The sequence below is a fragment of the Ursus americanus genome, chromosome 1, assembly GCF_024610735.1.
Source record: "Ursus americanus isolate L20-20 chromosome 1, mUrsAme1.1.p, whole genome shotgun sequence".
Lineage (NCBI taxonomy): Eukaryota > Metazoa > Chordata > Mammalia > Carnivora > Ursidae > Ursus > Ursus americanus.
In genome coordinates, this window is record NC_142127.1 from 62887172 (window position 1) to 62903734 (window position 16563).

The following is a 16563-nucleotide window of genomic DNA, read 5'->3' on the forward strand; positions in this document are numbered from 1 at the left end:
TCATATCTTTCCAAGATAGTGAATATAAGATAGAAGTTTGTCTTTTGTATCAAGAATCAGTTTGATTAAAAGAATCATTTATTTTTTTAAGATTTTATTTATTTGAATGAGAGAGCAAGAGAGATTGAGAGAACAAGTGGGGGGAGGGGCAGAGGGAGAAGCAGACTCCCCACTGAGCAGGGAGCCTGACATGGAGCTCCATCCCCAGACCCCAGGATCGTGACCTGAGCTGAAGGTAGACTCTTAACTGACTGAGCCACCCAGGTGTGTCCCTTAAAGAATCATTTAAATAACTAGTTCTGGATAAGATCAAAGTTCTTTCATGACATTATGACTTAATGTTCATAATGCATATCTCAGAAAAATCTCTTATTTATTGAACTATTATTTTTTCAAAGTGTAAAAATAGCATTATAATAAAACTGGCTGAAAGTATACCTCAAATAGGGTAATGCTGATAATTATTTTTCTTCTTCTTTTGATAATTTTTTAAAAGAAAAGAAGTGGACCAGTAGGGAGAGGCAGCTCTGTGGTGAAGAGTATGCATGATGCCTTTGCCAAGTTTCACATATTTGCTTATAGCTACAAAGAGCTCTTTAAAAAAAAAAAAAAAAAAAAAAAAAGCAATCTTTTGGAAGAGTACATTGAAACTGACTACGAATTCTTGTCAACTATTTCCAGGAGGAAAATAAATTATTAAGGGCTGCATGTGGCTGAATTGGGAGTCCAAACTCAACAGGAGATAATATGAGCTTACTTTTCAAGAGTATATATGTTTGAGTGGTATCTTTAGGAAAAGAAAAAGAATTTTGAAATGTACAGGAAAGAGATATAAGACAGTAGAGTGTGGGTGAAGGCTAATGTTCAGACAAGAAATGGAAGAAAATTTCTAATATCTATTCTTAAATTGTTTACACATAAAGATATCAATCATACATGCTTAGAAGTTAATCTTTAAGTAGGACATATCAAATATTGAATGCTGCATGGGTTTTGAGAAATAATTGAGTTAAGTGTTTCAAAGCCATTGGAGAGTTTCCTCTGAACACACTAAATGCTGACTTGTGAGTGCTGACTTACAAGAATTTACATGTTGCCTCTTAGCTAGAACTATCTTAACCATGAATAGATTAATCCATAGAACATAGAACAGTAGCAAGACCTCCCAAGTGGAAGGAGCTATCCTCATTTTTTCCTATCTGAAAATAACTTTATTAGGAAATATCATACACTTTCTTTATTGCCAAGTGATTCACATGAAACCACAAGATACTTTGAATCAAGCAGGTAATCCCACAGCTCACTTACTATTTCCAAAATCCAAGCACTTTGAAACCTACTCTTGGTTCCATACTATTGAAATATCTTAATTATCAATAAGACTAAATAAAGACTAAGACTAAATAAACTCTCTTTCATGTGACTGAACTCTTGTTAGGCCCTGGAAGCCTATGGATATCAAGTCATGTTATCAGTAAACCCACAGATTTCTGATTTTGTCTGCCCTTAGAACATAGGACCTCCAGCATCTTGCGAAGTCTCAAGTGTCTCTTGAAATCTCTAAAGCGGTGCTTCACAAGTCAGTCTCTTTCATAGCACCAATCCATACCTTTCTAGCATTCTGACTTCCTTTGTCTGTGCCTTCTGCCCTTAGAATCACTGTAAATGATCTTAATCTAGCCATGTCTCACTACTTCAACTTGACAATGATATCACCAAGACTATACCTTAATCCTCTCAAAGTCTTCAAATCTAGAGGTGCTTCTGTGTTCTGTGCAGAAATGGTAGAAAATGACCTCTAAGAAAGAAAAAAAAGGCCTCTAACTTTGCTCCCTGCTGCATTGCCCACCTGGGCCCTAAGACAGCACAATTCCTGACCAGAGTTTTACTAATTTTCTCATGAAAATGTTCCCTCCATCTTCCTTAGATCCTTAAAATCTCCAAACCAGTTCAAATGTCCATTAAGTATAAGCACCATGCCATGCTCTGAATCTTTATGTCTTCCTCAGCCTAAGTTAGGTCTCAGCAAGACAAATCAACCTCCTATTTCCTTCTTCAGCAACATTCAAAGTTCCTCTGTATATTTTTCAAGCATATACATGCTGGTGGAGGGTAGTAGAAAGTGGACAAAAGAAGGGTGTTTGGACCAGGCATCTCATCCTGGTTCCTCTAATTAATAAAAGGAAAGCAGAAATTGTCAGGAATTCATTGAGGTAGCATTCAATAATCTATTATCAAAATATCAACATATAGATATGCTATCTAAATATCTAAATACTATCTAAAATAAATAACTATGAACCAAGGTTTAATTTGATGTTATTTATAGCAATTGCAATCAGGATTATAGGATAATTTACATAGTAATAACTACCATTTATTGTTTACTGTGTGCCAAGCATTGTCTTAGGCACTATAAGCATACTATCATATTCAATTCTGAGGGTAACAAATTATTACATTCTCTCTCTTATTTTTTCCAGATAAGGAAATTAAAGCTCAAAGTCATCTCACTAGTGAAGTGAGCAAGCTAGGATTCCAACCTAGAGCTTCCTGACTCCTAAATATACTCTGCTAGCTAGACCTACCTCTGGACCCGGTTATATTTCACTCCCCCAAATAGTCACTGGCTATATGGATATTTATGAGTACTATTCTGAAGTTAATATGAAGCATATGCTCCCCTCCCCCCAACAGAACCATCACTAAAAGATCCGTGTTTGTGGAGCACTTGCTTACTCTGTGCCCTCGACCACGGTAGATCCTACAGGGAGACGATATGAAAATAAATAATCCTTACTTTTCTTTTACATTCAACTTGGTTTCTTTGCTTATAGTAAGAGCATTAAAGTATACTTCAAGGAAAAAAAATGGACCATATTAAATAATACTATGCAACTGCATTGAAATTGTTCATTTTAACAATCACATACAATTTGAAATCTTTCTGACTCCAGAAAGTATCTTTTTTTTTTTTTCAGAATTAGTGAAACAGTATGTAACATGATTTTTGGAAGATTATGTAGTGAGGTATCTTTCAGATAAGTCATACATGTGTGACCAGTTAACAGTTGAGGTGAATTAATCATAGACGACACTTTTAACTCAGTATTTTGTCCTGATACTAGCTATACACAGTAAGTCCCCATATTTTTACATTCAATTCTAGAGAAACACAAACTGTTGAAATGATTCAAAACGGAACACCATCAGCCAAAACGGAACACCATCAGCCAAAACTGAACTCAATGCCGTTCATAGAAATTAAAGTTAGAAGGACCTCATGGTTTCATTAATAATAATAGTAACAAAAGCTTTTATTTGATGAGAACAAATTATATGCATTTTGTGTTTATTATTCTCTTTAAATAACATCATTTCACAATATAAACAAGACCAAATAGGTACCAAACCTTTACTTTATAGATGAGAACACTCAGGACCAGGGACGTGAAATGTCCTGACCACATTAATGCAACTAGTCAGAGGCAGAGGAGAAACTAGAAACATGTCCCCTAACTCAAATCCCTATTTGTTATCCTATGCTGTCTCAGGGAAATCATCCCAGATATACAAAATCCTGTGAACCGAGCTAACAGTATTTTCAAGATAAAATGTGAACCACCAATTATATCCACAAATGGTCATGTGCTCTTTATTACTGAGATTTCAGTAGAAAATATATATTTACCTATGGGTTCAGGCAGATTTAAAAATCAATGACTTAAAGGAGTTATATTTAATGAACAGAGTCTGTGCTTTCTCTTTATTTTTGTCTACTTCACCAGTGTTTGAAGTCAGCTTGATGCCCCTGCTAAGTCCGGCTTTATCTTCTGTAATAAAATAAATTTTATGTCAAACATTTTTCAATATAAAACTTAATGTCAATATAAAACTTAAGACCCTGGTGCTAAGTAGGTTGCTACATAAAGAGAGAAAAATACAATAAAATAGGCAATTAAGAGACCTGGAATAAACACAGTGGCTATAGTCTGTATGCACATGTGTGTGCTGTCAATTGGGTAGCATTTTCATGTCAGGGTATGGAAAGCAATTTCAAAAATTTGATAGGTCAATTTTTTTCAACAGGGATACAATCATAGTACTTATTTGAACAGAGTTTGCACTATAACTACATGAAAGATCTTGAGGCAACAACTATTTTGAAGTTTAAGATACATCAGCACATGATGTGAGTCAGTTAGAAAATAACTTGACAAATTCAGCAGACACTGGATTGGACATAAACCTAAAACAGGGTGATTTCTTGAAGTCCAGACTGAACAGGATGTGACTGTTTGGGGGTATCATGAAAGGGATTTATCAACTCTAACGTAGTGATCCTAAGGATAACAATATCCTTAATCAGAGAATGCTTCAAGTTCCAAGTTCACCATAGAAGAGAACATCCAGAAGAACACAGAGAAAGAGTAAGTTTACGTGAAGAATGGAGTGTTGCTTATAGATAATTTCTAAAATCATGATTATGTAGTTTGTAGTCATCTTGTAGAATAGTCAATACAAGTATATTGAAGAGAAACAGATATTAATTTTTGTTGTGACACCAGCTTACTATTTTCTTTCTCTTAACCATTTTTTTTATTTGCCTGTTTCTCTGTTTTTCATTTCAAAAATGTAGGGGGTTGTATCAAAAATCTGTAAGTATACTTCTGGTCCTACAAAGCTATAAGGCTAATATATTAGAATATTGAATATAAGGCTTTTTAAAGCTCTGTGCACAGAAATGGCATCAAAGACTTCCAAGTTATAGAATTGTAATAGAATAGAATTTACAATTCACATTACAATATTCAGGTAATAGGGCTTATCAGAGAAAACACAGCTATTCCCTGTTCACTTCTAAAATTTTGCAAAGATTAATTTGACCTTTATTTTTTTTTTTTTTAAAGATTTTATTTATTTATGTGACAGAGAGACAGCCAGCGAGAGAGGGAACACAGCAGGCGAGTGAGAGAGGAAGAAGCAGGCTCCTAGCGGAGGAGCCCGATGTGGGACTCGATCCCGGAACGCCGGGATCACGCCCTGAGCCGAAGGCAGACGCTTTAACGACTGCGCTACCCAGGCGCCCCTAATTTGACCTTTAAAGACAGTAATAGAAAAATAATAATAGAATGTAATAGAATTTTTCTTTCTTTTTTTTTTTTTAAGATTTATTTAGAGAGAGAATGTGTGTGTGTCTGCAAGCAGGGGAAGGGCAGAGGGCCCCACAGAGGGAGGGGCAGAGGGAGAGGGAGAGAATCCTTAAGCAGACTCCCTGCTGAGTGGGGAGCCCCACACACGGCTTGATTCCAGGACCCTGAGATCATGATCTAAGCCAAAATCGAGAGTTGGATGCTTAATTGACTGAGTCACCCAGGTACCCCTAGAAGAATTTTTCTGGTTACAAAGATACATAGACCTTTCCAAACCAGGCATTACAAAATGTAAACCCAGAAAATAGTCTTATGCTTTTTAACTTCATATATCTGTGTGAATACACTTCTTTCTCTTCGTTTTTATTGCATGAATTTTTTTCTCAGAATGCATTTGAAGTTCAGCTAATGTTCTTCAAAGTTACATATATGTACGTATGTATGTTTGTATGTAATTTTCCACCAAATAGTCTAGCAAATGTAATGTAGAATCTGAGATGTTATAGAAGTATTCAATATTATTTTTCCCTTGTAAAGCAAACACAAAATTTATCTTAATAGGATACTGTTGAGGAATATTTTTAAGATCTGGATATAACCACAAATGCTAAGGTCTGCTATGGTTCAGAAAATTTACACTTAGGATGGGAAAATTCATTCTAAAGCATTTTGTGATTTTATATGTGTGTGTGTATTAGTGTTAACAGTGATGTGGCACCCTATGTGTCATAGCAACGTTATCTGGATCCTTTATTAAATGTCCAAAGTCTTCGGAAAAAATTGAGAGTAAATAGGGAATAATAAACTTTTTCTGGAAATAAGTAACTAAGATTAGCACACTCTATAAAGTGGAATCCCAAATGATTTAAAGTATAGTTTGTACTAGTTATGCAGTAAATATGAAAAAGAAGTTTACTGTATTTTGAGATAATAAAAAATAATAAATTCAGCATGGCATAATTTTTTCCTTATAGATAGGGGCTATCCTGCTTAAAGCCGCATTAATAGTAGCCAACTTTTATTTTTATAATGTGATATGCCCAATGAGGTGATTCTTTACAGTGGGAATTGATAGTTATTGGTTACTTAAATTTCTTACTTTTTGGTGTCATGTAGACAAAACATTTGACAGAAATGTTGAATTTTCATCTTAAGGTTTTGGAGTCCTATAAAACAGCCTAAAACAATAAAAGTGGGCCTAAATGCGGCTTGAGTTAATGAATTGTCACCAGGTCTATTTGCCAGGTTTATTGAATCATAGCTTTAGTTTCCTTTAAATCCAGGTTCTGTTTCTCATGGCAGGCAAACTTTGGATTCAGCAAATTAAAAGCTACAACAGTTTGTGTTGGTTTTCCTTTGTCTTATATCTACAGCAGTCTGAGAGAGCAAAGGACTTTTAGCCACCGCAGGAATTTCCTGTAAAATACAATAAATGACTGTGCTTTCCTCATATTCCACATCCTTTTCTAATTCCTAGGTCCTAGGCATTTTTCCACTACTTTAGGTAGAAATTTGCTCACTTTTACAGGAAGCAATACATGTAAATGTTTTTCAGTTTTTTAATAGCTCATAGACATATAAATAATATATCACTAAATATATTAGCAGGACGCTATACATTAACGGAACAAGCCAGAAAGTGGAAGGCTTGCCCAACTGGCATTTATTTTTTTTTTTATTTTTAAATATTTTATTTATTTATTTGACAAAGAGAGAGAGCCAGCATGACCAGGGGGAGGGGCAGAAGGAGAGGGAGAAATAGGCTCCCTGCCTGATGCTGGGCTAATCCCAGGACTCTGGGATCATAACCTGAGCAGAGCAGATGCTTAACCAACTGAGCCACCCAAGCAACCCCCATCTGGCATTTATAAGTATATTGTGACGGATGGGATAACAGAAACAGAAAATGAGATAATCTCAGAAAGATATAAAGATGGGCAGTTTAGAAAGAGCGGCCTGGAAGCTAAGAACTAGCTCGTTTACAATCCTGATAGGTATAAATGAAATAGCATAGTCTAACTGATAATTTTACTTTGTCACATTCAGGCTAAGGTCTGCATATTTTGGGAAGAGGAAAGATTTTGTCAAAATCGATATATTCCATAAAAAGATAGCTAATTTGCTTTGAAAGGAAGCTTAAGGAAGGCCTGGGAGATAGGATCGAAGACAAATGAAACAATAATAAAATATCTAAGCAAAACAAACAATGTTTTTTGTGGGGCTGGGGAGGTGCTTTCTTTTAATGTGGGGTTTTCCTACATAGGGGAAATCCACATCGCATCAACTATTAGAATTCATCTGGAGTCTGATGGCCTCTGGTTGAGATTTGGCCTGAAGGGTCTGATTCTTAATCATATTAAGTATGGGTCTCTCCCACTGAACAAGCTTTTCAAATATAAAAATCCCTTCAATATAAGTACTCTCTGTGCAGCTGATTGCTAATTTTATGAGTCAATGCATCCCTGTAAAAGGTTAGGGAGGTTTCCCACATCTAATGGCAACCTCTTATGTTTTTGCAAATGCATAATGTTCTTCATTATCAAAAATAAAATTTCATTATCAAAAAATAAAAGTAAGCTATTTGTTAATGATCATAAATTACAAATATAAGTTATTACACATAGAATTATAAGCCCCAGGTTCAAAGGAACTTTCTTAACCTCCTTATAATTTATTATCCTTAATAACAAAGGAGAAGCCTTTTGGGTATGTTCCAACACATTGCTTATAAAGCCTTACATTTATTTGCTTACTAGTAGCACGAACAGCTCACCTCCATATGATATATGCAGTATCTAGTCATGTTATCCCAGATCCAATTAATTTTATTGTAATTAAGCCAGAAAGATAGAGGCAGAAAATAGATCACTGAGTGAACAGGACATTTTAAGAACTGCATTGTTTGTTGTCCTCCCTTTCCTTTGAAGTGATTGCGTGGCTACTATGCAAACCTCTTCTAATCTTTTCATAGGAAAATTTTCAGTGAAGTCTTTCCTGCTCAAAATCTTCTATCAACAAAATACGCACCTTGGTGAAATTTTATTTAAAAAATTTCCCGTCCAAATGACTGTCAGTGAATGTTTTTAAAAATCCTATTTGATTGCATTACCGTTACAATTTCTGCAGGTACAGCCATTTTGACAAAAATATATAATTATTTTATAAACATAAAATAATTTTTAATAAGTAGACACTGTATTAGTAGATGCAAAACTAAAACATATGAAGATGCTTAATTATCTCCCAAATAATCTATAAATGTGATGTAATCAAGGTAATGAATAATTCTAAAGTTTAAGTGAACGAGTAACAAAAAACAAATGGACCTTAGAATCCAAAATAGTTTTGTTAACAGAATTTAGTAAATATAACACTTTAGTTTAATTTCAAATCAGTAATAGAAAAGATTATTTAATGAAAAGTGTTGATACACCTGTCCATCAATTTGGAGGAAAAATTTATATCAGAGATTCAATTTCAGTTAGATTATGACTTAAATGTGAAAGTGTACTATCAAATTATTAGAAATTTAAAAATTAATATTGTTGCTATGTTGGGACATGAAAGAACTTTTAGTAAGATTACTAAACTGTAGTGATAACTGAAACAGATCCTTCTATTGCCAAAATTCAATCTAGCCAGAGATATTCTTCTTATTTTTTTCTTTGTCCCACCTCTTAACCATTGGTCAAGTTTCAGAGTCTTATCGATGACTATCTAAATAAAGCAGTGCAAAAATATTCAAAGTTAGAATTGAGCTATTACAAATCAGTTTATTTGTTACAAAGAACTTCTGATAGTATTTTATCTCGTTCCTATCTTTAATTCAGCGTAGTTACATTCAGAGGTTCGAGAATCTCAGAGCTGAATGGACCTGGGAAGTCATAGTGAAAATTGCTCATTTTACAGATTTGGAAAGTAGGAGTTTAGGAGACTTTTTGCCTCCCATCTCACAGCCAGGGTAGATGAGCTAATACTAGGAGTGCCCTAAGTTTCAGTTCTGTGCTTCTTTCATTAGGTTAAAATTAAACCATAGATGAGTCAAACTAATATGATAGCAAACTGCAATCCTGGTTCTCATTTAAATTTTTTAATCTCCCCACAGACAATTTTTCAACAACTTTCCTGCTGAAATTTAAACACATATTTACTTTCAACTGTACTTGTTAAAAATAAAATTTTAAATACTACAAAAGAGGCAATAAACTTCTCCCAAAAAATCTTACCAATACTACTCAAGTCAGAGATCAATCCAATGAAGAGAAAACAGTTTAAATTTGTACCTTTCATTTTCAAGCCACTTCCAATTTATCTCCTTCACAGTATCCAATAGATGTTAAAATTTATAAGTTGGAAAGACACTTAGAAAAAATATTATATAAGCTTCTTAATTTCCACATGAAGATGACTGGTACACATAAACAATGGAGGTCAAAATCAGTTTTTGCCTAGTAAGTGAATTTTCTTCCATTTTATGCTCTTTCCTATATGTCTGCATTAAGCAAAATTAGGGCTTATAAAAATTGATCTGGCTCCACTTCACATAAAAAATCTCAGGAAGAAAAATCCAGCTGTCAGATATAAGCAGGCATTTTGAGCATTCAACCTTGCTCTAAGGAACAGTGAGTCATATAAAGTGTAATGTGCAAAGGAAGCTGACACGTAAAAGGATAGAACAACAATGATGAGTTCCCAAAGACATGCTGTGGGAAAAAGAATAATTATAGAGGGCCTATTTTTGGGTCCAGCAGAATGACTTGGGAATTTAAAAATCAGAAGAAGGAATTATGTCACTTAGCTTTGAATTTACGATAAAATTATTTAGGAGCCTTTTTTCATTAATGTTATTATAGTTAATCGGGATGATACATGATTGAATTGTTAAATACTTTGCAATCTAAAAATAAGTGAGGACAGGAGAACTACTTTAATTTTGTCAGGAAGGGGGCTGTGAGGTGTAATAATAATTGCATAATTAATATGTTATCTGACATGGAAGTATAATGCTAAATATAAATAAAAAGACATATCCGTCTACACCAGTGATGTTTTTGGAGGCACCAGTGCCCCTGAAGCTTGTAATTAATGCCCAGGATTGAAATGGAAACTGTTTGGCCAGGGAGTTCTAAAAATAGTCTCTAGAACAACTTAAATCTTTAGAACAGCTTACCTCCCATTTTCCTGTTCCCTTATTTATAAGTGTTATCCTCTTATTACCAACTATGGGAAAATTTTACAATCATTTATAGGAATAGAACAGTGACTCTATGATTCAGAAAAGAAAGAAATCTACAGAGGAAAGTTATTTTGTTCAAATGAGCAACTTAGCTCTATTATTAAACAACATTAAACATAACTTGTTTTCTATGTATGTCCATATAGAAATATATATATATATATTTATAGTTATAATAAGGTGAGCTACAGACATTATATATATGTACGTACATACATACATGTATGTTTGTGTGTGTGTGTGATGTTTGTGGCAAATATTAACAAATTACTGATATACTAAATCTGATAGGACCCATTCAAATTAATTTAACACTCCTAGTTCTCTGGCTAAGGGAACAAGAATTTGGGGGCTAAATGCATACCCTAAGGTCCAGGAAATGACTTCATAAGGTTGCCAGATGCCCATAAGTCCATCTCTACCAGTATTTTGTTAGACTACCCTTCATTCCTTTATTCGGGAGTTATCTGACATTAAGTTATAAATCATTCTGTGAAATCTTTCTTACTATTGTTAACATTTCATATTATTCTCAACCTCATTGGAAATCCAGCATGTTCCTTTCTTTAGGTCCTGAATGTTCTTTTGTAATGAACGCAATACCTGAAAGTAGGGCCATCCAAAGTTTTGACAGGTGGCAGCACAAGTGGTTGGTGTATCATCGTAGAACCCTGGATGACAAGAGAACATTCCTGTGAATTTGGTAATATTATTAGTGAATAATGGGATTTTACAGAATTTAACTTAAGGTTATGTACTAGTGTGGTTTTTTCCTTCAAACCATAAACCCCTGTATTTTAAGTGTTGAATTTTAATGGGAAGTTGGTAGGAGATGTATCAGGCACTTTTAGGTTACTAGGTTGCCATCATGCTAACCTGGAGGTAATCAAGAACTTTGTTCTTGGCACCTTATTTTTTAATAATGAAGATTTTAAGGGGCACAAACAAGAAGAATGGTCCCTGTTGTTCAAGATCTTAGCAGTAGGAAGAGGTGGATGCCCTGAAATGTTCAGGAGAAAGGTTGTTCCTGGAAGAAGGGAAGTATTGGTCAGTGGTTCTGAGGATGGAATGACGTAGCCAGTTCAAAGTACAGAAGGAAGGTCAGTGTGATCAAAGTGGAATGAATGGGGGCAAAGAGTGTCATAGACCTTGTCAAAGAGGGAGGCAAAGGCTAGATCATGGCAGTTTAGCATTTAACTTTCTTTAAACATAGGACATTACCAAAACGTGAGATTCACCTACCACTGAACAAAGACTTAATGAATGTAAATGGGGTTTTTATGCCTCTTTTCAGACTCAAATGTTGAAAGGAAAATATAGCTATAATCAAATTTAATCCAACTTTGCAATTACACGGTATTTGAACTTACTGAACTTCAAAAATGTCAAATTTGTGTTCACAAATTATTTATCTCCATTAGTTCGTATGGCGATTTGAGAGGCTTTTATTGAACTTACTTTTATGGATCATCAATTTGTTGCTATTTCTAACAACAACCTTTGAATTATTGTCAAGGATTTCTATGAAGTCAATAGGGATATTTACATGAAAACTCTAAAGTTAAGAAAGCTATGTTAAAAGCAATCTCTGCAATCAAATTTCTGTGACAAAAAACATTTTTGGATTACTTTGTGAATTTGTACAACTTCACATATTTTTAATAATTTATTATATATTATTATAAATTGTGGAGTATATGTTACAATTAGGATCATGGACTAGTCTTACTAAGGAGATGTGTGTTTTTATGCCAACAAACACTGCACATTTTTAGAATCTGGATTTTCTACAAGCTATTTTGGAAAAATGAAAACTCTTGTCAGTCTCAGACTTTACTGGCATATACATGGAATTCAGAAGGTTCAAAGTTGAAGTTTATTTTGAGTATTTTCACAACTTGCTAGAAAATAGCACATGAAATAGAAAGGACCATGAAGTGTTATTGGTTTTCTTCTGCATGGCTCTAGAGATTTTATTTTCACTCCAGCTGAAAATGCTATGAAAGAATCTTTCCACCCTTTTGGTGATTTGGGATAAGTAGAAAACAAATATGTCTGTAGTTTCTTCTAGCTATCAGAAAATTTACTGATGAGGTAATTTTGATTAGTAAACATGTTGTATATGTCTCTTTTTTTTAAAGATTTATTTATTTTAGAGAGAGAGAGAGAAAGAAAGATCGAGAGGAGCATGGGGAGGGTTAGAGGGAGAGGGAAAGAATCTCAAGCAGACTCCCCACAGAGTGTGGAGCCGTTTGCAGGCCTCACTTTCACTTGAGACCATGACATGAGCTGAAATAAACAGTTGGGCACTTAATCAACTGAGCCACCGAGGCACCCCAATGCATTGTACATTTTAATGTAATAATGCATATGTCAGCATGGTCTTACTTCCACTCTTCTCTGAAAAATATATGTATCTGTAGTACCAAAGGTTAATTAATATCCAAGAAGAAAAGACGCAAAGAAAACATAAACCCTCTAGATAGATATATCTAAAGAAAACTCAAAAGAAAGTTAATTTTGTTCAAATAATGCCATTGGCTGAACTGATTAGACAATGATCAAAATCAACTAAACCTTAAAAACAAAGAAAAGAAATGTGGCAAATAAGAATAACAGATAAGCGTAATGTAATGTCATGGTGAAGCACAACAATTGAGCTAAAGAGATGTGAATCTAGGTATATTTAGTAAGAGGAAATCAAAACATTGAAAAAGTATATTGGTTAGATTCACCTGATGTGTATAAAGGCAATCAGGTGGTTTCCAAAATGAGGGATTATGTGAAAGACACGAACTTCAATGCCTTCTCTAATGTTTTCATGTATAAGAACTAACTTTTACCACAGTAGAGAGACACTCTCTTTCAAGACATTTGTAAGCTCCATAAGTGATTTTAACTATTCAAAAGATTATAAAAAGCATACAACACGTCAGTATACGTTTGTCCAAAGTCATAGAATGTTAAACACCAAGAGTGAACCCTAATGTAAACTATGGATTTGGGGTGACCATGCTGTGTCAACTATAGGTTCCTCAGTTGTAACAAGTATGCTACACTGTTGATGTTGATAGTGGGAGACGCTGTGCATGAACGGGGACAGGGACATATGGGTCATCTTTGTTCCTTCCATTCAGTTTTGCTGTGAACCTATAACTGCTTTAAAAAATAAAGTCTATTAAAGAAAAAGTGCACATGCATCTGAATGGAATTAGTCATTTTCTTCCTTTATTTATTTTTAAAAGAGGTTTTGATGTGTATTTGATGGGATGTTTGAATAAAGGAAATGGGAAGTTAGAGATATGATTCTAGGCCTTATCAGTTTGTGTTCTTGTCATGCTGAGAAATGCTATTTATATCTTCCCAGTTTTAAAAGTAATAAAATACACTTTCTCCTTTTCCTGGACCACCTAACCGAAACAAGGTAGTCAGTCCTTCTCTTAAATAATTACAAGCAAAAGTGACTTATCCATAATTCTACAACATCAAGTTACTGCTACCCAATTAAAGACAAATGTTTCAGAGAAAAATTTTAATTCTTTTTACATCTAAATTTGCTGTGATTGATAATCAGGGCAATGCAAATTAAAATCACAATGAGATACTATATTACTGCCACCAGTCTGGCAGAAATTTAAAAGTTTAGTAATAATAGAAAGTGTTGGAAAGGATGTGGTGCAGTGGAAACTTCATACACTGTTGATGAGAGTATAAATTGGGACAAGCACTTTGAATTGCCTAAATCCTGAAATCCCACTTGAAAGTCTATTCCTTGAAGAAACTCGGGCATATGTGTACCAGGAGATTTGTAAAAAATACATTTGCTGCTTCATTGTTTGTATTAGTAAAATGGTGGAAGCAATCCAAATGTCTCTCAGCAGTAGAAAAGAGAAATACACTATCGTATAGTCATACCATGGAACACTGCAAAAGTGAAAAGAAAGAAACAGCTACATACATTAATAGGACTGCATCTCCAAAATGTTAAATGAAAGAAGCAATCTCTGAAGTCTATATTCAGAGTGACTGCACTCTCATAAAAATAAACATAAAAACAGCAAAACTAAATAACACATTGCTTAGAAGCATGCACGTATGTGTTAATGCCATAAAGAAAAGCTAAGGAATAATATACAAGTTTTGGTTAATGGCTTACTTCTGGGGCCATGTGTGTGACTTAATTAAGAGGAACATGATGGGGGCGCCTGGGTGGCACAGCGGTTAAGCATCTGCCTTCGGCTCAGGGCGTGATCCCGGCGTTATGGGATCGAGCCCCACATCAGGCTCTTCCGCTATGAGCCTGCTTCTTCCTCTCCCACTCCCCCTGCTTGTGTTCCCTCTCTCGCTGGCTGTCTCTATCTCTGTCGAATATATAAATAAAATCTTTAAAAAAAAAAAAAAAGAGGAACATGATGGACAAGCTGGGTTCCATGAACAGGCACTTGTTTATTTAAACAATATATTTATGCTATGCATAATCTTTTGTATGTACGAGATTTTTAAAGTTAGAAAACATTTTTGTAGAACACTCTGAAGAGTATGATTCCTTAATCTGGGATTATGTATTTGTTGATTTATGGACCAAAATTTCAAAATGCAATGTATTTGGGATAGGTCAGAGCCCTGGGGTGAGGGAAATGCAGCTGCCATACACATCACCAATCCAATTTGGAAGTTTACTTACTTTTGTCAAGATATTGTAAGATTAGAACCCCTTTGAATACTTCACGGTTAAATCATAGTCCATGAACAATTTAAACACTTAGAATTTTATAAAAATGATATCAGGTGTATGAATTCTATTTGACTTTAGGTTACTTTCCTAGTTGTATGGAGGAAATTTTGGAACACCAACAATGAACAGCCCATGAATCAATTGTGTGGGTGTGGGTGTGTGTATTTACCTCTGAGTCCAGTGAAAGAGGGAAGGGTCTTGTATTTTGGACTATTACCAGATTCTCAAGACTTTTAAGTTAGGATGATTCAGACAGGGAAAATACACCCACAAATCACAAAACTAATACTCAAAGTGAAAATTAGAAGAAAAAGTAATATGTATGTCTTATTATTTGTATGTAGTTCATGTGAATTAATGCTTGTTATTTTATTATTTAGAAAGAGAATCACTTGGTTAAACATGTGTCTTGTTAATACTTTTATTTTGTTATTGTAAATTTGGACCTAATTGTGTTTTTATGTCTTAATTCTCACCATATCCAGAGTTCAATAGACAGAAAACTATTTTCAGGGCACACAGGGATCATTTAAGCATTCCTCCCTCTGTATGCTGAGTGATCTCAGCCTGATTTGGTAGATTTGGAATGAGCCAAGGGGTTCATATTTTACCAAATAGTTCTGGTGCTTTAGGTGTAGTATGATTAATATAGCCCAGTATCAGGGCTGCTTTTTGAGAAAGCGTCCTAGACAGACCAAGACTTGCCAAGAGGTCAGACCCCAAGACCGTTGAAAGTGCAGTTATTATCTTGACCAATAGGGCCCAAGACTTAGAACATGATTATCATCCAGGAGGTGGTGTTTGCCTCTCACAACTTCTCATAAGCGCTCCTCACCTCTTATCAGAAGGAAAAACTTCTGGGCTTAACCCTCAATCCAATTTCCCAAAGGAATAGGCAGATAAAGTTTTCCTATCTGAACTGTTAGATCAAGCAGCAGGAAGGCATTTGCATACTAACTTTTTGTCCATGGCCATGTATTCAAAGTATCTCTGCATCTTAATTTATGCAGTTCAGTGCTGGATTTTTATTTTCTAACCTTTCTGGCAAATAAAATATCTTATTAAACCAATTTATCTTCTTTTATTGCCTCCCCTTTTATCTTCTCTCTCTTTTCCTATTTTGTTCACTCCCTTTTCTTGATCTAATTTCTTTTACTTTCAAAACCCATCTCTCACTCTGGTTTTATGTCAGTCTGTTTACTCAGTGAGCAATAATTCCTAAGTTAATTACATTCTTACAGTCATATATATATCTGTTCTCTAGATGAAAAATTTTCTGAATCTTCTCTTTTCTCTGTTTTCCAGATTGGCCCTTCACTCCCTAACTTGTTCCTTTCATGTCTTGTTTTATCAACTTCTGGGTCAATCTTCAAACCCTTCATCTTGCCGTTTACCAAAGATACTGTCACCAGACCTGTAACAAAATGCAGTGTTCTGGA

General features: G+C 34.6%; 1 protein-coding gene across 3 annotated transcripts in view; it reads right to left on the minus strand.

The window, feature by feature from the left end:
- The window catches only part of CALCRL (calcitonin receptor like receptor), a 94948-nt gene that overhangs the window by 63630 nt on the left and 14755 nt on the right, over positions 1 to 16563 (minus strand). The window contains exons 2-3 of one of the 3 annotated variants that reach the window (XM_045806279.2): positions 10993 to 11060; positions 3692 to 3833 (exon numbers count right to left, since the gene is read on the minus strand). The exons of 1 other annotated variant lie outside the window; for it this stretch is intronic. The gene's annotated coding sequence lies outside the window, so the exon portion shown is untranslated. The remainder of the gene's footprint in view (positions 1 to 3691; positions 3834 to 10992; positions 11061 to 16563) is intronic. One more of the 3 variants, XM_045806278.2, reaches the window with a different exon arrangement.